This window comes from Schistocerca serialis, chromosome 2 (genome assembly GCF_023864345.2).
Source record: "Schistocerca serialis cubense isolate TAMUIC-IGC-003099 chromosome 2, iqSchSeri2.2, whole genome shotgun sequence".
Lineage (NCBI taxonomy): Eukaryota > Metazoa > Arthropoda > Insecta > Orthoptera > Acrididae > Schistocerca > Schistocerca serialis.
Window position 1 is genome coordinate 527,072,217 of NC_064639.1, and position 21,343 is coordinate 527,093,559.

The 21,343-nt window shown below is 39.9% G+C and overlaps 1 non-coding gene across 1 annotated transcript; it reads right to left on the reverse strand.

Moving 5' to 3' along the window:
* Nucleotides 1-7,456: 7,456 nt before the first annotated feature.
* On the reverse strand, nt 7,457-7,531 carry Trnal-caa (transfer RNA leucine (anticodon CAA)). The gene has a single exon. It is a non-coding gene; the product is annotated as a tRNA-Leu (tRNA).
* Between the last annotated feature and the right edge of the window lie 13,812 nt (nt 7,532-21,343).

Genomic DNA, 21,343 nt, shown 5'->3' on the forward strand with positions numbered 1-21,343 from the left:
TTCATAAGTTAACTGAACTATGAATTTCAGGTACATCATCATCCAGATAACACTTTTATACTGCACTATATGTTTATGTATAAAAATTTTATTAATAAGTATAAAAATGTAATAAAATTTCTGTTAAAATGTACCAACTTTAATTACATTTTATGCCAAAGCATCTTCAATGAATATATTGCAGGATACAGCAGAATTATTTACAATAACAAAGAAGTGTTTGTGTGATAGAGATGTAATCCATGGTTTAAAGCTAAGGATGTTGCAGAGATACTGAAGTATAAAGATAGTGATGATGCAATTCGAAAACATGTGGATAGTGGTGGTAAAGTGCAATATGAAAATATATTGAGACCCTGCGATTCACTGGGTGTGACTTATAATGAAGAAAGAACCAAATTTTTCAATGAAACTGGACTATACAAGTTTAAACTTAGATCAAATAATTGTCTTGTTGAAAAATTTGCAAAATGGATCACTAAAAAAGTTTTACTATATATTCAAAAACATGGGATATACAAACTGAATCAACAACTGAAAATTTGAAGATTTACAAATCGATAAACGAATGGCTATTTGTTTGCTAAAGAAATGAAGAGAAGAAATTGAAAACTTAAAAACATGAAAAGAATTGTTTGTAGAACAAATTATCAGAATGCAACCACATGTTGTACCAACTGTAAATACTGATTTTAGAAGTTTCTATGATTATTTGATAATAAATTTGAGTATGATTAATACGTGAGTAGATATCAAAGAAGAAAGCTTCAAAACAAGCCTCCATTGTACATTAGGTAAGACAGATTTACTGGAAGTCAACTAAAGTCTTTAAATTTGTTAATTTATAACAATTTAGACAAGTATGTAAACATCTAGTAACATTGAAGTCTATTGAATCAAACAAAATGTATAATTTAATAAATTTAATCTTATATAAAACAGTAACCTTTCAGACAATCGTATTTTGTCTCAAAATGTGAAAATATTACTGATATATATCATCCAAATAGAACAACAACAAAAAATGAAGACAAAGAATTGAGTCAAACACAATTTTTTTGTGTTTATTACATGATCAAATGGATCTAAATTAACTATTCCAGATTCATATTCTCTAGGATGATTAGCAGTGGCAGAAGCAGTTTTAGAACTTTGTCCAGGTAATTCACTAATCATAAACATACCACAAAAGTATTTGATTTTTCATTGCTTAGCCAGTTTTTCTATATCAAAATCACTTAATGCTTTAGGGTACGTATAGATTATTTTTTGCATTTTTTAAATTCCAGCACATGATTTCTCCCCCATTGCTGAATTATGTCTTTTTTGTTCCTCTAGTTCTTGATCTTTTTGTGTTTTTTATTACTGTGTTTGCTACTGTACCAACTAGTAAACCAGCAGGAGTTAAATATTGTAATGCCACCAAAAGTAATGGCAGAAATCCTCCTTCATGTTTTCTTAGTCCCGAACCTTCTTTCTTTTTGGTAGGTATTCGATAATCCTTTTACAACAGGAATGCCTAATGTTACAAGAAAATTATGATCAAATTACATATTGCCCTGATGGGCTCTTGAAATTTCGTTTGTATCTCTCTTTCTTTTTTGTGCATCAGTTATTAAATTATCAATACTATTTAATTGCTTAGAATTGAGTTTAATTTTAATTGATTTTGGTTTAACCTTGTCAGTAGGTAGCAAAGTATAATCAATGCTAAACTTATTCATCTGTACAGATAAATATTTTTATAAGGATTTATATTTTTTATAGTCAGGAACCATGATCATCTACATCTAAACCTAAAATTAATTTTCTCCTTCCATACATTATTCCACTAACTGCAGTTGTCATTAATTTTCCTCCAATCGAAGCTTTCCTTTGCAGTTAGTTGAATTTCATTGTCTGCTAATTGTTCTTTTTCTAAATCTTTATTATCTCTGTATGCAGTACCATGCTATTTGCAAGCTTCATCTAGCAGATTTATTCCTTGATCGCCTCTAGCTGATCTTTCTTCTAATTTTGTTCCTGGACGACAATAATTATAACCAGGGAGATGCATTTCGAATGGTAGTTGACTAATTAAAGTATTAACTAATCCTTTTCCATATTTTTCATTTTTCCTAAGTGTGCAAGAAGTTATTCAAAGATCTAATCAAATATGGAATTCCTTGTGGAGTGTTGATAATAAGGTCACTAAATGTATTTGTTAACATTTGTATTATTGGCACTTTTCATTGTAACAGTTTTTATTTCCAGCTAATTATTCTCCATGAGTAACTGTTAATCTATCGTTTAAATGTCTAACATCATTCATCCAAACATATTTAATTTGTTTTTCTGTATATTTTTTTGTTAAGCCTTCACCTCTTTTCTTATCCTCATTGCCAGTGAATCATTTCGATTTCTTTTCCTCAACTCTTGAAAAAAAAATCATTGAAAGTCTATTTTATCAATTTGTTATATCAAATACCCTTACCTGATTTTATTTGGATTCTTTTTGGAAAATAATGCTCCTGAATGGTACAAAAATCTGCAAAGTTTGGTAAGTCTGGACATTCAAATTTTTTAACCATATCATGTGTAGTAATGAGGTTTTTAATTAAGTTTCATTAGTCCATGTGTACCATATGTCTGATCACCAGCTGTTAATGTGTTTCATCAAATTTTACTTTTAGTTTACCAATATATTTAAAGGTACCATCAGGTCTTTATCCAAAACCTGTCTCTTCACTACAGATATACTATAACATTATTTCGATTATATTTATTTTTCTAACAACACACTCCTTCATTTTTTTACAGCAACCTGAGCTTGAGCTATCTCTGTTCTATCTTTAACCTTTTATTTATATTTTGTCAATAAATCTTGTAATTCTGTTTCATTTAGCATATATTTACATTGAGAAATATCATACTGTTTAATTTGTGGTACATCTCCAAATTCTTCATGATGATATTGACCATAAGGAGCAATTTGTTTTTCAACTTGTCTATTTGCTTCAATAGCTTTCAGAATATGTAACACCATAGCAATCAAAGACTGCATCTTATTGCCTAATCCTTCTGTTCCTTCTTAAACTTTTTCAATTGTATTGATAACAGGTTGTTCTTCTTTCTTATATTTTTCATATTCTGTTCTTGGTTGCTTTTTCCAAATCTTGAATCCTTCTTTTAGTTCTTCAGTTTTTCTGTTTTGTTTAGTTTTTTTAACAGCTCTGGGTCATATTTCAAAAAAATTTACAAAGGATAAAAAACTTTTAGTGACATTTATTTTGTCTCTATGGATTTATGAAAATTAATATGATAGTATTTTCTGCTTTGACACTTATCAAAAAATGGCAACCACAAGTAGATGGTCCACAGGTAACTTCATACATAGACCATGAACAATTTGTGTAATTTTTACCATACTTAGTTTCAGCTATCTCTAATTTTTCAAACTTTTTTAAATAATGAGGAGCTTCTTGAATCTCATTTAGATTTTGATGTAAAATACCATAATCATTGTCTAATAGATATGCAATACCATATTTTTAAGAACTCATTTAATAATGATATGTGTTACACAATATCTATATTTCTATTCATTACATTTCCTAGTCATAGCTACTGTAAGAAATTTAAACTGATAATTCCAACATTTACTACACATAGCTTAAAAAACATCAGACTTTAAATGACCAGTGACAAACTCATGGCAGATATGATTTAAAGTTGTATTATTTTGTCTAAAAATATTTTTAAATATAATACTATCTCTTAGTAGTTGATTTGGTGCTTTTGAATATGTCTAAGCTGATTAGAAAAATTATTCTTATATGTTTTCCTCTAGTAAAATGTTCTCTGACTACATCTTGATTTTCAAGAATGACATCAGCGAATAGTACAAGTAAATTATTTTGCCATTGATCTAGTGATATAATTTCATAATTGTTGTCAATAAATATAGTAAATTCTCATTATTTTTATGTTCAACTTTTCTACACATTTTTACAAATTCTTGGTATTTTTATTGATCTAAACTTTCTGAATAAACATACAAGTGATTTTTATCTTATACCAGTTCAGTCATTCTGGAACTAGAATATGATTGTCAGTCATTAATGTAGTTTTTCCACAACCACTTGGACCTATAACAACACATCAAATAGAACAAGGTAAAAGCTGTCTGTGTTTATTTTTTTATTTCTTCTCTGGAATTCTTATTTTTGTTTCCCAGTCTATTTTCATTCAATTAAATGGAATTTTAATAATATTTACCTTTTCAAGTTGAGTTGTAAGTCATCAGTTCTCAGAAATAGAAGACAGGTTGACTGTACCTATATGAAAAGTTTTAATAATGTTGTGTATACAATATTTCTAACTCCAAATATTGGACAAAAAATAATATATTATTTTGTGATGTAGAAACGGTAGAAATTCTTGAAGCAGCTTGGAAAAATGTATTTATTAAAAAAGTCAAATATTCACTTTAAAGCAAATGAAATTGTAAACAGAATTATTATTTGGAGTGATGTTAAGTTCTATGGGGACATAAAAGACAGTATTGGAAGTGTTTGGATTTAGAAAGAGAATTATTGAAACAGATAAAAGAGCTGTTCCTAATCATCTTCCTAAATTTATTCCATTTGAATAAATCAGTATAAATTTTAATATACCTGATAGAATGTTTGTGAGGTGTACTCATCATTTTCAATAAGAAACTACTATTATTGCTTCATTCAAGCCTAATGCTGGAGTTGATGGACCAATAATTCATGACCCACATTATGTTGTATGGGAATTAGACATAATTGTAACTGATGAAAATGGTAATTTGATTGACTTCACCAGTTGTTTTAGAAATGGTTTAGTAATTTTTTGTATCTTTAATAAGTAATGAACAAAATAGAAGCTATCCATTCTGGATAGCTGATGGTACTGATTATCTGACTTATGATGGAAAAGCTGATAAAAATTAATTGATAATTATATGACAAATATTTTTGATTTTAAACCATTAAGAAAGAAAATAACTTTGTGTCTATAATAGAGCATCCTGTTATTTCATCATCAGTTCTGTTGAATTTGATTTCATCTCTTAATGATAAAGTAAATATGGAAGCACATATACTTAATAATGGTAAAGAAAAGAGTAAGAAAAATTAAATGTTTTATCCACTGCATATGCATGGTGATTTCTTTAGGTACTATAAAGATATTGTATGGAAAGGGGATCTTATTGTAATTTTTACTGGGAGTTTTATTGCTGGACATGCTCTTCTTAATTGGCTTGACTATAGTAATTTTGGAGTTGAAAAAAGATACACTACCAAAGTAATTTATTAAGATTTTCTGTATGAAGACTTTTTTATTCTACAAAAAAATCTTTGTATCAAAATTCTTTACAGCTATAATATGATTTAAGTTATTTAATTAATTCATAAAAAGGTTTGTGCATTAAAAATGTGCCAAGTGTCCTCAGTGTACACACTTACTGCTGACAGAGAAAGGGGGAGGAGGAAGAGATGTACAAAGGGAGGGGTGAGGAGGACATGGACAGAAGTGGTTGGGGAAAGTCGATTAGGACATATAACAAATATCCATACACATTTTGCAATTGCAAAGCATTACCTGCTTAGGTAATACAATATATCGACAGTGTTATACACAGAGTATGACTTTGATATTCACAGACTGCGTATGCACAGACAGCTGTGATCAGAGCACGTTTTGCACCAATAGGTGCACGAATTACTCATAGCTGCTGCAAAGCTTGTTGCTCAGGTAAATGGTGCAACAGGTCATGAACAGTCAGGGAAGCTGTTGAACAACTCTAGTTTGCTCATAGCTGAATCATTGTACCCCAGGAAACGAGTTAGCTATTCTATCCACTGGATATTCCAGAGCAGGAAGAAGGAGGAATACAAACGAATAATGAACAGGTAGGTAGATAATATTAGGCAGACGAAAACAAATTAAAGGACAGAATACAAACAGGAATTCATTGACTGATAAGTTATTCATTTTGTGTATAGCTAGTTACAAATGAGACAGAGTTGATTCCTAAAGCAATACTAAATGTATGGTTTGGGTATCTAAATGCCATGTGGCGATTGTTATGCTCTATCAAAAATCTTGTTGCAACTGCCGTGATTGTTAAATTATTGGGGATGGGACAAACAATGATTACAGACAAAAGCTTCGTGTAAAAAAGCAAGCGTAAGTGATTAACGTGACAGAAGTGTAGCCCTTCAGCAAATTGATGCAGATTTCATTGCTGGGCCATCAACAAGTGTCAGTGTGCGAACCATTCAATCGATAAGGGCTTTCACTTCCATAATTGCTACAGAATGGCTCCAGGAACATTCTTCTGAGTTTAAACATTTCCGCTGGCCACCAAACTCCTCAGACATGAACATTATTGAGCATATCTGGGACGCTTTGCAACATGCAGTATGGTTCTCCACCCCCTGGTACTCTTACGGATTTACGAACAGCCCTGTATTCCAGAATAAGATTTTCACTCTGCAGCGGAGTGCGCGCTGATATGAAACATCCTGGCAGATTAAAACTGTGTGCTCGTCCGAGACTCGAACTCGGGACCTTTGCCTTTCGCGGGCAAGTGCTCTACCAACTGAGCTACCGAAGCACGACTCACGACCGGCATTCACAGCTTTGCTTCTGCCAGTACCTCGTCTCCTACCTTCCAAACTTTACAGAAGCTCTCCTGCGAACCTTGCAGAACTAGCACTCCTGAAAGAAAGGATACTGCGGAGACACGGCTTAGCCACAGCCTGGGGGATGTTTCCAGAATGAGATTTTCACTCTGCAGCGGAGTGTGCGCTGATATGAAACTTCCTGGCAGATTAAAACTGTGTGCCCGACCGAGACTCGAACTCGGGACCTTTGCCTTTCGCGGGCAAGTGCTCTAACAACTGAGCTACCGAAGCACGACTCACGACCGGTACTCACAGCTTTGCTTCTGCCAGTACCTCGTCTCCTACCTTCCAAACTTTACAGAAGCTCTCCTGCGAACCTTGCAGAACTAGCACTCCTGAAAGAAAGGATACTGCGGAGACACAGCTTAGCCACAGCCTGGGGGATGTTTCCAGAATGAGATTTTCACTCTGCAGCGGAGTGTGCGCTGATATGAAACTTCCTGGCAGATTAAAACTGTGTGCCCGACCGAGACTCGAACTCGGGACCTTTGCCTTTCGCGGGCAAGTGCTCTACCAACTGAGCTTCCGAAGCACGACTCACGGCCGGTACTCACAGCTTTGCTTCTGCCAGTACCTCGTCTCCTACCTTCCAAACTTTACAGAAGCTCTCCTGCGAACCTTGCAGAACTAGCACTCCTGAAAGAAAGGATACTGCGGAGACATGGCTTAGCCACAGCCTGGGGGATGTTTCCAGAATGAGATTTTCACTCTGCAGCGGAGTGCGCGCTGATATGAAACTTCCTGGCAGATTAAAAATGTGCGCCCGACCGAGACTCGAACTCGGGACCTTTGCCTTTTGCGGGCAAGTGCTCTACCAACTGAGCTACCGAAGCACGACTCACGACCGATACTCACAGCTTTGCTTCTGCCAGTACCTCGTCTCCTACCTTCCAAACTTTACAGAAGCTCGCAAGGTTCGCAGGAGAGCTTCTGTAAAGTTTGGAAGGTAGGAGACGATGTACTGGCAGAAGCAAAGCTGTGAGTACCGGTCGTGAGTCGTGCTTCGGTAGCTCAGTTGGTAGAGCACTTGCCCGCGAAAGGCAAAGGTCTCGAGTTCGAGTCTCGGTCGGGCACACAGTTTTAATCTGCCAGGAAGTTTCAGCCCTGTATTATTCATGGGGTCATTTCCCTTCAGCACTATTTCAGACATTAGTCGAGTCCTTGCCACATCGTGTTGTGGCACTACTGTTTGCTCATGGGGGCCCTATATGATATTAGGCAGGTGTACCAGTTTCTTTGGCTCTTCAGTGTTGTTTCTCAGCATTCCAGTCAGCACATCTGAAGCTTCGCTGTCACCTTGGTACATTCTCACCAAATATTTTATTTATGAATGTTTTGTTTCACTTACTGCAGGAGGATTTAGCTACGTTTTCCACCTGAAATGTTGGTATAACTGAAAATTAGAACTGGTCTGACCACTTCTCAGGAGACATAGGCACTGTTATAGGAAAAAAGTATGCGAAGGCCACTTTCTACATTCTGGCCCCATTACTGTACCTACCTCCACTAGTTTCCTAGTAATTGCAATAATTAGAACATAAAATATTTGCATGCATAACCGATTTCTGTGTTAAGCGAAAATGCGTAATTTTATACCCAATTAAGGAAATAAACAGTTATGGCCCAGTAAGGAGTTTAAAATGTAGTGCGTGAAGATTTAGTTGAAATCAGATGTAATTCTGTGTTGGAGGTATATCATAACTTGGGCTCATTCGCACTGTGGAAACGACACTGGACGTTTATTTCAACATTCTTCGTGACCAACTGTTGTCTGCTCTTTTGCTCCTTCGTTATGAGCACACTGTGGACACTCTCATCTTTCAGTATCACAAATACCGTGTTCACAAGGTTGTACGCAAGTAGTAGGGAGAAGGGGGTGCCAGGACAGAGTACATTGTTGCTAGATGTATCCAAGATGATGGCGAAAATGTCATCCGAGATGGCGGCCTGTAGACTTAGCAACAGCTCATGATGTCATTCAAGATGGCGGACGTGACGTCAGCTGATTATGCAAGTACTGTTTTCCAAGATGGCAGTTTTTGGTGGGAAAGTGCCACAGCTCCCAGGTGGGAAGTTTGAATTTTGGCAGGAAATAAAATTATGTGCTGTTACTGGTCACCCAATAGTCTTCCACCCTGATGTCCAACTTTTCACATAATGTCACGTTATCCTATTGGAAAATGGCGGGAATTTCTTATTTTGGAGGGAATCTTGCTCTAAGAGCTTACTCGTGCAGCTGATGGAATTTAGTATGGTGTTGCCCCCTAGAGACTGCTCATGATGTCATTCAGTTCGAATATATTTTGTTTAAATTTGTATAAATTTGTTGAAATTTGTAGATAATAAATTTCAACAAATTTAGCAAATTTAATCGAAGTGAATGACATGATGAGCAGTCTCAGGTGGGGGAAACACCATATTAACTCCCATCAGCTGCACAAGTAAGCTCTTAGAGTAAAATTCCCTCCAAAATTCGAAATTCCCGTCCATCTTTCAAGAGGAGAATGTGACATCATGTGAAAAGTTGGAAAGGGGGCGGGAGACTGCCGGGTGACCCGTAGAAGCACATAATTCACTTTCCCGCCAAAAATTCAAAAATCCCGCCAGGGGGCTGTAGCTCTTTCCCGCCAAAAGCCGCCTTCTTGGATAATGGTACTCATGTCATCAGCTGATGTCACAGCCGCCATCTTGGATGACGTCATCGCCGCCCTCTTGGCTACATCTGGCGACACTGCACTCTGTCCTGGCATCCCCCTCGTACTACTACTTACGTGTATGTTCCTCATTTGACAAGCTCACAGACAGTGCATCATACCCAACTGGCCCGCTAAATTACCCAGTCTTAATCCCATAGAAAATGTAACTATTTGGAACAGTGAGTGAAGCTTAGGAATGAGTATCGCCACAGTTTGGTAGCTGTATGGTGACTTATTGTCATCGAGTGGCTTTGGCTGGGTACTGCGCACATGAAGAATCATGTGTACTCTTGCATGTACACCCCGCAACACAATCAACGGATCACTTTTCGAAACCGTGTAATTGTCTCCCACTACGACCCAGAAATCTGAAATTTGGCTCAAAGGTGCCTACGACCTTCTTCTGTAATGCTGAGAAAGGGTAGCACCCTTCGACGTCACCCTCGGGTTCGACAACGTTTCAAATAACAAGGTGTCAACACGTCTAAAACAAAAGCCCAGAACTGAAAACTTAATGTGTCTTTTAAGGTGGTTAATGACAACACATTGGCACCAAATTTCGCCAAAATTCCGCCCAACGCCATTGTGGACGTGTCTCACACGATACGGAGAGCGTCACTCCCTCTCTCATCCAAATTGTGCCCGTTCTTCTGACGCCTGTGCAGTGGAGGTCAGAACCACGACTCTCAGCGTTGAAATCACGCAGTCGTCTTATGGGTGGCCTAGGAAGACAACTTCTCACACACCACTCCTCAGAGTCGATACAAAAAGGCCTCAGAGAGTGGCATAAAGGGCATCAATTAAACCACCCTTTTCATTGGGGCGTTGATTCCTACACATTTCGCATTCGGAAACGGCTGTTTAAAGTGTGATGAGCAGCAGGACGACATTCTTGACAACCTTTGACACTTCAGACACCCCCAATCGTTTCAGCCCTTCTGTAAGGGCACTGTGGGGCTGCATAATCACAACACTTCGAAGTTCAGCGCGACCACAGTTTTTGCTCTCGTGTATGGGTTGCCACCAATAGGGACCAGTCACAACCATTTGACAAAATTTGAACGTGATCCGAAGCATAAAATGGTGCTTATGGATTTTCAGCCCTCCTGTTTCGTGCCCTGCTGTGGGTTGATCACAGGTGGTGCAACATAGTCACTTGTGTGAGTAAAATGGTAAAGGTTTGCTCTACGACCACACAGTTCAACAACACCCTCAGTGCCACCCAAGCAGCTTTGTTGAGCACTTTATAAATTTACGTGTATGGAGACAACTCGTGACCGAGTCCTAGGCGCCTGCAAGTAGACAACCCCTTGTCAGCACTCTGAGTCCATACATCAGTTACAAGATTCCTAGAGTTACTTCACAGATTATCTCAGTACAGGTACATTTTTCAAATTCTCAGTAAAGGTGGGTGGGTTGCATTGAGGGTGTTGCCAAACTGGGGATCTTACATTTGCCTTTGCTATATTATTTATGAATGTGCCAGTGTTGCACACCTGCATGATAACGCCACACGACGGCGCGAAACAGGAGTGCTGAATAAGCATACACACCGTTTGCTGCTTCAGATCACATTCAAATTTCATCGAATGATTTTGAATGGCCCCTAGCGGTTCCTGCACATCAGAGGAAAAATTGCGGTCGTTTTGCACTCCAAACGCGTGTTATCACATTCAGTGGAGATGGAGCCCCACAGTATCCTTAGAGAAATGGGGTTGAAATGGCTGGGGGTGTCAGCAGTGTCAAAAGTTGTCAAGAATGTCATCCTGCTCCTCATAGCAGTGCGAACTGTCGGTTCCGACCGCGAAATGGTGGGAATCGACGCCCCAAGGAAATAGGTGGTTTCATTGCTGCCGTTTACGCTACTGTCTGAGGCCTGAGCGACTGTGTGTCTGAAATGTTTTCGTCGGCCACACATTAGAAAACCGCATGATTTAAACGCTGGGCGTCGGGCTTCTGATCTCCATCGCAGAGGCGTCAAAAGAAGAGGTGGAATGTGGATAACAGAGAAGGTGACGACTTCCTTATTGTGTAACACGTCCACGGTGGCGTTGGGAAGAACTGTGGTGAAATTTGGTGCCAATGTGACATCGTTAACCCATCTTACGAGATACACGAATTTTTCGGCTCAGGCCGTTTATTCGCATGTGTCGACACCTTGCTGTTTGAAGGGTCTTCGACCCCACGAATGACGTTGCAGACTCCACACTTTTCCACCATTACAACATGGTTCTAATGGCTCTGAGCACTATGGAACATGTGAGGTCATCAGTCCCCTAGAACTTAGAACTACTTAAACCTAACTAACCTAAGGACATCACACACATCCATTGCCGAGGCAGGATTCGAACCTGCGACCGCAGCGGTTCCGTGGTTCCAGACTGAAGCGCCTAGAACCTCACGGCCACCGCGGGCGGCTCCACCATTACAGAGGAAAGTCGTATGCACGTTTGAGCAAAATTTCAAACTCGTGTGTCACTGTGGTAGACAATTACGGGATGCCTTCCTTCAATTCTGTGCTTGGGCCCACGAGCAAGACTAGAGGCGGTAATGACCTATTGTCTCTTGAGGCTGACTACTTTTTTGTCCAGCGTGCTTATTTATCTTCCTTGTCAGCTAAATCCTAGAGGAGAACATTTCCTCCATCACCGGATTTTGAACCAGCCACTGACTGAGATAACGCAGTAATTAAGTTACTAGACTCGTATTGGAGGGGGAGCGGGGAATCAAAACACTGTTACTATTTCATGGTGCGCTGAATCACTACTGTCGAATGCTGGGACTGTATCCCTAAGCAAGGGGACAGCAGGTTTCGTTCCCCACCTCCTCCTGTGCTGGGGAGTAAGCAGCTGTAAAGGTGCGAAGCTGAATGTACCAGAATATCACGGTGTAAGGATAGGAACTGCTGGGAGTCAGAGCGAAGGTAGCGAAGCTACTTTCGCCTGCAGCGTTTTGAAGGTGCCGGCAGATAAGCCGTGAGGTGGTCGCCGTCGGCTCTCCGCTGCACTGCGTCGCCCGCGGACGTGCCTCCGCCTCGCCAGCCTTTAATGCCAGCGGGCGTCTTTCACCATTTGCTAGCGGGCAGTTACCGTTATACCGGCGTAAACAACACGGCTAGGACCGCTCCGCTGCCAGCTTCTCGTCTCGTTCATGCGGTTGCCTCTATAGCGGCTCGCAATTCTGGACGTGTTATCGAGCTCGGAGAAAAAGCGTGTAATAGGCTTCACGTCGTCATTCGGTGTACTGTACAGTCGCAATCACCGGCTGCGAACCGGAGATCGCCTGAACTTGTAAGTACCAAGTTCAATCTGACTACCTGCTGCGCAGGTTACTAGTGAAAGCTGGAGAGGTGTGGCAGCGAGAGGGAAGAATGAAAGCGTATCGACAGAGAAATTTTCCAAAGAATTGCGAGTGTGTATATTTGCTGGTCCAGTACCACGTTTTACATCATGTGGCTACTATGGCTTGGTGGCTTGCAGGTGTCAAATTATAACTTCAAAGGTTCATGATTGGTCACAGGATCATTCCCGGGGATTAACGTGAGTTTTCTCCTGTGGCAACTCGCGTGTCTAAAAAACGAAAAAAAAGTCCTCGTCGTACTTAGTACACCACGTTAAATTTAAGGTCTTGTGTATGTGGTTAATGGAAAGCCGCTCCAGTTGCTATTTTGTAGAACTTCATTAGGTTCACACGACCGGTTTCTACCTTTATATTAGACAATTACCAAGTGTATCTGAAAGTTATGCTGTAGAGAAGCAACGTCGTTTGACATTTAACTTTAATGCTAATTATTGCCTCCATGCTGCGTTCTGGATTACAGTTTAACCTACAGGTATGACGTTGGCTTAATATTTAATGTTTATAAAACTGTTTTCAATGTATGCATTACCCATAGGGTATTGACGCTTCTGTTTTTAAGGGTCTATGTACATTTTTAAAAATTGATGTTTAAGTCTTAACATAGGACATCTAAATAGCCTCCCATTGGCTGACATGAACGTCATGCGGCTCATGCACGCTCTCGTTCACTCGATTTAAGCTGTGGTTGCCCAGCCATCAGAGGCATTTCGCGACTGGAGTCAGCACAGCTGTTCCAAGCGTCATCATCGTCATCCGGATGGCTAACAATACATTATTTTAACGTATATTCTTTTTAATGTGTTCTGAACCTCCATACGTAACTCAGCACTTTTAATATTTATCTTTACAGTGCATTATGTGAAGATGACCTACTACTAGAGGCCGAAATCGGTCACATATTTAATAAGTGACTGTACGATCAAGGCTGTTCTTCACTAATTGTATTTAACTTCTAGATACACTTGATGATGGCCTTATATAAGGGCCGAAACCAGTCTTGTGAACCTAATAAAGTTCTAAAATAAGCAACTGGGGCATCCTTTCACTAACTGAACAACGCTTGTGGAATCAGCTTCACCCAGAAATGGATAAACTAATAATCTCGTGTATATTTACTTGATGAGATCTTTCTTACATCAGTGGTAGCCAAAGACGTGCAATGTTCATGAAGGCATGCTAAACAAGGCACTTAGGTGTTCAGACAACGCTTCTGGTTGATGACGACTTTACTTATTTTGCACGCATTGTCCATTGGTGTTTTTATTTCTGTTTTGATCTTATGAGGGGTAGTTGTGAAGTTTTAACCATAACTTCGAAAAATCAAGCCACGAACATAAACTTGGTAGTGGTTTCAATCCTCCTCTCTATATTCACCGTTGAATGTCACAATTTCTCCCGAAAATGAATGACTTGGCGGAAACCTTGGTTGTGTAAATCTGCATTTTGGTTCTTCAGGAAAAATTCTACCTTCCTCCGTACCTTCATATTCCAATAGAAAACGGACGAGAGCATAATGACCGGCCGCGGTGGCCGAGCGGTTCTAGGCGCTACAGTCTGGAACCACGCGACCGCTACGGTCACAGGTACGAATCCTGCCTCGGGCATGGATATGTGTGATGTCCTTAGGTTAGTTTGGTTTAATACAGTAAACATACGTTTTCTCATAACTGTCTTACACTATCTATAGTTAATTTTAATAGTTATGATACATTAACTCCATTAAACTAAACCAATTCCAGTTTTCATATGTACGTGTGACCAGGAAAGTGTTAAAAGCTTAGCAAAAGACAAGAGCTACGGATTATTGCAATAAAATGAGACTGCCTACAACGTAGATGTATTAATCGATAAGAACAGTAAAGGTACACACAATGATTGGTGATACATGGAATTATTCAGTAGTGTGTAAAACCGTATTGCTTTACGTCAACTTTAGGGCGGGTGTGGTGCTTCTCTGGTCAGATATTTGTTGGCAGATTATTCATTACAGATGCTGTACTTATGCCCTCTTGAGTAGAACTGAGGAAAAATCGCTGTCTTTTCCCTAAAAGACTCATGTCAGCATTTATGATAGAAGCAACAGATAAACAAAATTTTGGCTGACAGACCGGGATTTCCAACAGTTCTATGTTTATAACTGCGCCACATTACTCATTAGTTCTATTCAGCAGCGAAATATTTTTGGAATTGTAGGGATTGTAAAAAGCAAATTAAGAAAGATGTTTTAAACAACGATTATAGTTGACAGTAGTCGATTAGTCACGGGATGAGACATCTTTTAGGGAAATGTTAGACTTTTGTTGCAAATTTAAGTTTTAAAGTTACGTGTAATAACTGAAATGCAAGGAAGCTTGTTTCTAATCTATTGCAAATATCTCATAATTTTGAAGGTTTTCAAGCAGTAGAAAATGGAACATAACTTTTTGTACATAAATAAGGTGTTGATTCGTGGATCATTTCATGGACATGTAACTTGCACGTATTATGCCGGTTCTACGTGTTTTCAGATCTATATTATTCCCGATGTTGTTGCCCACGTCCTCCAACAGCTGTTCGGGAGAATTCTGAATGTTTGCCTTTCCCACTATCAATGCATTCTTCTACCTCCTGAAGTTCAACGCAACATTTTCTTACAAGACCTCGTGGGAAAATATGTATGAAGAAGCATACAGGGCACCACCATTCTGCGAGTTACTGACAGCGATGACGCCAGATTTGGTACTCAAACGTCGAATGAATTGAAGGATCTACGAAGAATATACACTATGTGATCAGAAGTATCCGGACACCCCCAGAAACATACGTTTTTCATATTAGGTGCATTGTGCTGCCACATACTGCCAGGTACTCCATATCAGCGACCTAATTAATCTTTACACATTTTGAGAGAGCAGAATGGGGCGCTCCGCGGAACTCACGGACCCCGAACTTGGTCAGGTGATTGGGTGTCACTTGTGTCATATGTCTGTACGCGAGATTTCCACACTCCTAAATATCCCTAGGTTCACTGTTTCCGATGTGATAGTGAAGTGGAAATGTCTGCACATAAAACACAAAAGTGTACAGGCTGCCCTCGTCTGTTGACTGACAGAGACCGCCGACAGTTGAAGAGGGTCGTAACGGTCGAGCGGCTGATCATAAGCCACACATTATGCCGGTAAATACCAAATGATGCCTCGCTTGGTGTAAGGAGCGTATACATTGGACGATTGGATACTGGAAAAACGTTGTGTGGAGTGACGAATCAGGGTACACAATGTGTCGACCCGATGGCAGGGTGTGGGTATGGCGAATGCCTGGTGAACGTCATCTGCCAACGTGTGTGGTGCCAACAGTAAAATTCGGAGGGGGTGGCCTTATGGTGTGGTTGTGTCTTTCATGGGCGGGGCTTGCACTCCTTGTTGTTTTGCGTGGCAATATCAGAGCACAGGCCTACATTGATGTTTTAAGCACGTTCTTGCTTCCCACTGTTGAAGAGCAATTCGGGAATGGCGGTTGCATCTTCCAACACGATCGAGCACCTGTTCATAATGCGCGGCCTGTGGCGGAGTGGTTGAACGAGAATAACATTCCTGTAATGGACTGGCTTGCACAGAGTCCTGACCTGAATCCTATAGAGTACCTTTGGGATGTTTTGGAACGCCGACTTCGTGCCAGGCCTCACCGACCGACATCGATACCTCTCCTCAGTGCAACACTCCGTGGAGAACGGGCTGCCATTTCCCAGGAAACTTTCCTTCACCTGATTGAACGTATGTCTGCGAGAGTGGAAGCTGTCATCAAGGCTAAGAGTGGGCCAACACCGTATTGAATTCCAGCGTTACCGATGAAGGACGCTACGAACTTAAGCCATTTTCAGCCAGGTGTCCGGATACTTTTGATCACTTAGTGTAAAAGGAAGGGGACCAGTGCCCGGCAATTTTGCTGAAATTGCACATGCAAAAACAGTAACGACTGTTTGATCTCGAGGACATTTGATTTGCGACTGTGTGTACGGGGGGGAGGACGGAGATTGGGGGGGGGCGATGGTGTTTGAGGAGGGCAGGAGCAGTGAGCAGTGGAGGGGAGGAAGCCATGGAGATAGTATGACTGCCTCTGAAAGAGGTCAGATTCGAATCTCGATTTTAAATATGCCCTTCCCGTATGTGTTGATTTCATCCTTGGTTGAACGTTCCAAGAGTCGTCAACGACATTAAGCAAAATGGAAATTGAAGGTTGAGATGGAACTTAAGCACGCTTCAATGTGGCGTCCGTCTTTGATTACCTTCTCTACATTGGTTTGTGTTTGAAATTTAATGAAACACTAAGTGTTCAGCTTTATCAACAAATAACTTTCATGGTAATGTGTTATGTACAGTCATTCACTTCCGCGTTTTTCGTTCGATTTACTACACAGTCACACATCAAATATTTTTACTGTTATTGTACATTTGATGATTCATATCTCTCATCTGTGCTGTTTCATTTCATAAGGATCTAATTATCTTTCCTGTAAGCAAGTAAAATGATGGAACAACCTTTGGAAGTTATATATATGGAAGACATAAGGCCTATATTAGTAAACATGTGTCAGTGGTGCAAATATTAACATCATGAGCAGTTTCAACTATAGTAGTTATAGACTACATTAGAGTTGAACCAAATATTTTACTTCTTATTCTACAGACCATAAGCCTTCCACTATTTTAATGAAAACGGTGTATCGTTACACACAGTACGCTGAAAATTCACGTAACGTGGTACATAATATCCCTACGGATATCCAATGCGGAGTCTTGTACATTCAATTGATGCTTCTGTTTGCTCTGATCGTTGTAAAACAGCTATTATTAAATATCTATCATTACACAGAATGGACCAGTTCTGTACGCTTTCATGACTTTGAAGATCGAAGCGTTCAATTGATTGGCCTGAAAACGCTTTTTTGCACAGAATTACAGATAGCAACCGCAGCTAGGTGAACAGAAGTTAAAGAAATGTAGTGATAGCAATATTAGAGTTGCACATAACTTACTGCTGCTTCTAAGACTATACTTGTTTTTATTTTTTATGCTGGAACTCTTCTGTTTGTCGTAGGTGTTCCCAAGTTGTTTTTTCAAAGTTTTTCCCTTTATCAACCAGCTACAGTTTTCGTGAGCGCTACTCCAGCACCATTCTCTGTGGTGAATGATTATGTAATTAAGATAAAAAGTAGCAACAAACTGTAAAATGTCACCCGTGAAACATAAAAACTCTGAAACAAAGTTTAGTGCCGATTAAATGTGAGTTCAGTTGATTACCAGATCTGACGATGGCAGTAATCGTACAGTATTGTAATTAATAAGGAATAGATAAGCCATATATCCTGTATTATTCAAATAAGTTCTTTGTGGTCATTGTCGCATTAGGAGAACTTTATTTACGTTATTAATAACTGATAAATTCGGTTGCAATTTTCAGACCGTTTCCACGTCTTTTAACGATACTCTCTAAGGAATGAAACACAACGCCCTGACAACTTGGAGCAGAATATTCCCCGTGGTAACTTCTGTATTGTGCGGGATGATAATGCATACGTTACTTAAGAAGAAAGACGCATAAAAACAAGAAACCAGGTGCCAAATATAATTTCTTACTCCCCGCACAGTGATGAAGTTTGGGAATCGACGCTATTGATGGACAGTTTCGGTCGCAGTGGATCGACTTCATGATAGAGAGTACTGTACTGTGTCACAGCAAAGAATGTCTTCTTGATACTGCATCGTGGTATGCTGATGTTACTTGTTGCCTAAGAAGTTCCGCCAACCGACTTTTAGCAGTGTATAAGGAAATTTTGAATGATATATCCCGCACTCACAAGTGTAGTTAACAAAACTACGCAACGACTTAGAAGAGTGCTGCAAAAGGGCGTGCGCCGTGGCCAGTCTCACCATAGTAAATATTGTTACAGCAGGCAACCCTCAACACACAAATCAGTCGACTGTCCTTAATTTTTATAGAATGGTTATGTTCTCAACGAAGCTAATCACTGATACCTGTTGTCTTGCACTTTCATTAATTTCATTACGTCTTTCACACAAAAAGTTAAAGGTGAGAGTACAATATAACGCTTGCTAACATTCTTTTTACTACGAAGTTGTCTTTTCTTGATACTTAGATTTTAATATTCTCTGGTATAAAGTAGGTTTTCACTCATTTCACAAACACCATGAAGCTATCGCGACTAAAAGCAAGATATATTTATTGATCGTATGACGACAGGAGAAAATACTAGACAACTATTTGTAACAAATATGTACATTTCTACTCAGATGCAAACAATCTCGAGTTCAGAATGGGTTCATTGCCTTAATAGCAGGTTTGAAATCAGTCATAAGCTTCTGTAGACAAATTGTAAAGGTCTTCCATTGTCCTTCTGAGTGATGAGACAGCATTCAAATGTTGTACTATGTGCTGCTCTTCCACGCAGTCACATAGAGGAGAGGACTTCCACCCCCAATGGTGTAGCAATGTTCCAAACTTTCCGCAGTCAGTTCTGATCCAGTTCTGTTTGCACCAGAGCCTTCGAGTTGGATGAAAACCTTTTGGTCACTCTCACGAAATTTTAATTGTTAATGCATCAAGGAAACTGGCTTCTCTCGTTGAATATTCCAGTCATCTTGCATGTTGAAATGACTGTTCTGCAGTCTGATTGCCGTGCGTCGAGACTGTTTTGTACACCTCGGTCGTTAGGGTTCTGATAATCAAAATTATGAGTTGTTTTTTTATTTTTGCCCATACATTTAGCAATGACTACCATTTTGTTGTGGATGGTGGTGGAATATTACTAATTACTGGTAGCGAGTGGGTTTTTGTGAGACGAATACACCCTGAAGTGAAGCGTATTGTTTGATTGGACTGTGCATCAATTATTTTAGTGTGAGTACTTTTCAGTATTCTGCAGGTGACTATGGAAAAAGCTACAGATGATGATATGAGGACTGTTGGAATGGAACTGCAGATGGTTCTTGTTAACTTATGAAGTATATTGTTCTGAGTTTTGGATGTAGATTACACAGTCCGGAAAAGAATTTTTTATGTCGATGACCTGTCTTGGGTCACACCTAGATATTTTCGAGTGTTGCAATACTGGAGAGTCTGAGATCTAAATGTGACTTTGGGTTGTTTGCTTTTTCGCAGAGGGGAAGTTGATTAAAAGGTCTTTTGAGGATTCGATCGGAAAGAATTATACTATCCGATCAAACGTAGCCTAAAATCCGCATGTAATGCAGAATTGACCAATAGATGCCACGAGTGTTAAGAGTCGTCAGTATAAAAGGAGGTGGGAGTATTGCGTTGTCAGTAGAAGAGCACTATCAGTGGAATGGCTCTGTCAGGAGAGCTCAGTGACTTCGAACGTGGACCAGTCATTGGGTGTCAGTAACAAATCCGTGTCCGCAGCTCGTGGTCGTGCGGTAGCGTTCTCGCTTCCCACGCCCGGGTTCCCGGGTTCGATTCCCGGCGGGGTCAGGGATTTTCTCTGCCTCGTGATGGCTGGGTGTTGTGTGATGTCCTTAGGTAAGTTAGGTTTAAGTAGTTCTAAGTTCTAGGGGACTGATGACCATAGATGTTAAGTCCCATAGTGCTCAGAGCCATTTGAACCATTTTTGAACAAATCCGTCAGGGACATTTCAACCCTCCTAAAGCTGCTCAAGGCGACTGTTCCTGACGCGATTGTAAATTGGATATGTGAGGGAACAACCGCAGCTAAATCAAGATCATGTTAATATCATGTACTGACGGATAGGGACCATCGAGCATGAAACCAGAGAAACAAATTACTCTAAAGTATCAAAGTGCTACCAGTAGCCCACTTAACACAATGACTGTGCATAGGGAGTTAAAAAGAACGAGGTATAATTTTCATACAGCTCCTTATAATCCACGCATTTCTGTAGTCAATGCTAAGCGACTGTTGAGGTGGTGTAATGGCCGACACCACTGGAGAGCGGATGACGGTACACGACCACAACGCAATCGTCATAACCACTTACAGATATATCAATACACATATCATGGACCATGAACAGCAGCATTTACTCATAGGAAGAGCCGACTGGCAAAAAGTTCGAGATATTGTTGAGGTGTCGTCACTACACACTGTTCAAAGCAGTATAGATTACAAAACGCATGTACTGACAGATGTCCTACAAAGAACGCAGGAAGCAGCTATACCACGGGCAAAAACTGGGTGGAGACAGAAGCAACCGTGGTCGACAGAACTGGCAAGAGTAAGGAAGGATTCACGGGAGAAAAGAAAGTATCACCAACAAGCAGACAGCTCCTCAAAGACAGATAAGATCTGATCTGTATCGTGACACTAAACAGAAATACCAAAAACAACTAAAGACCACAAGGCAAGACTACTGGACCGATTTTGTAAAAACCCAGCTACAGAACGACATCTGGGGACAACCATTCAAGATAGAAACAGAACGAGTTAAGGCACCGACAGTTCTGTCAACACTGAAACAAGCTGACGGCACAATGACCAGAGGATGGAGAACCACAGCAGAACATCTTCTGATCAGGCTCCTCCCAGATGACGAACCCACGCTGACCTAAGAGAGA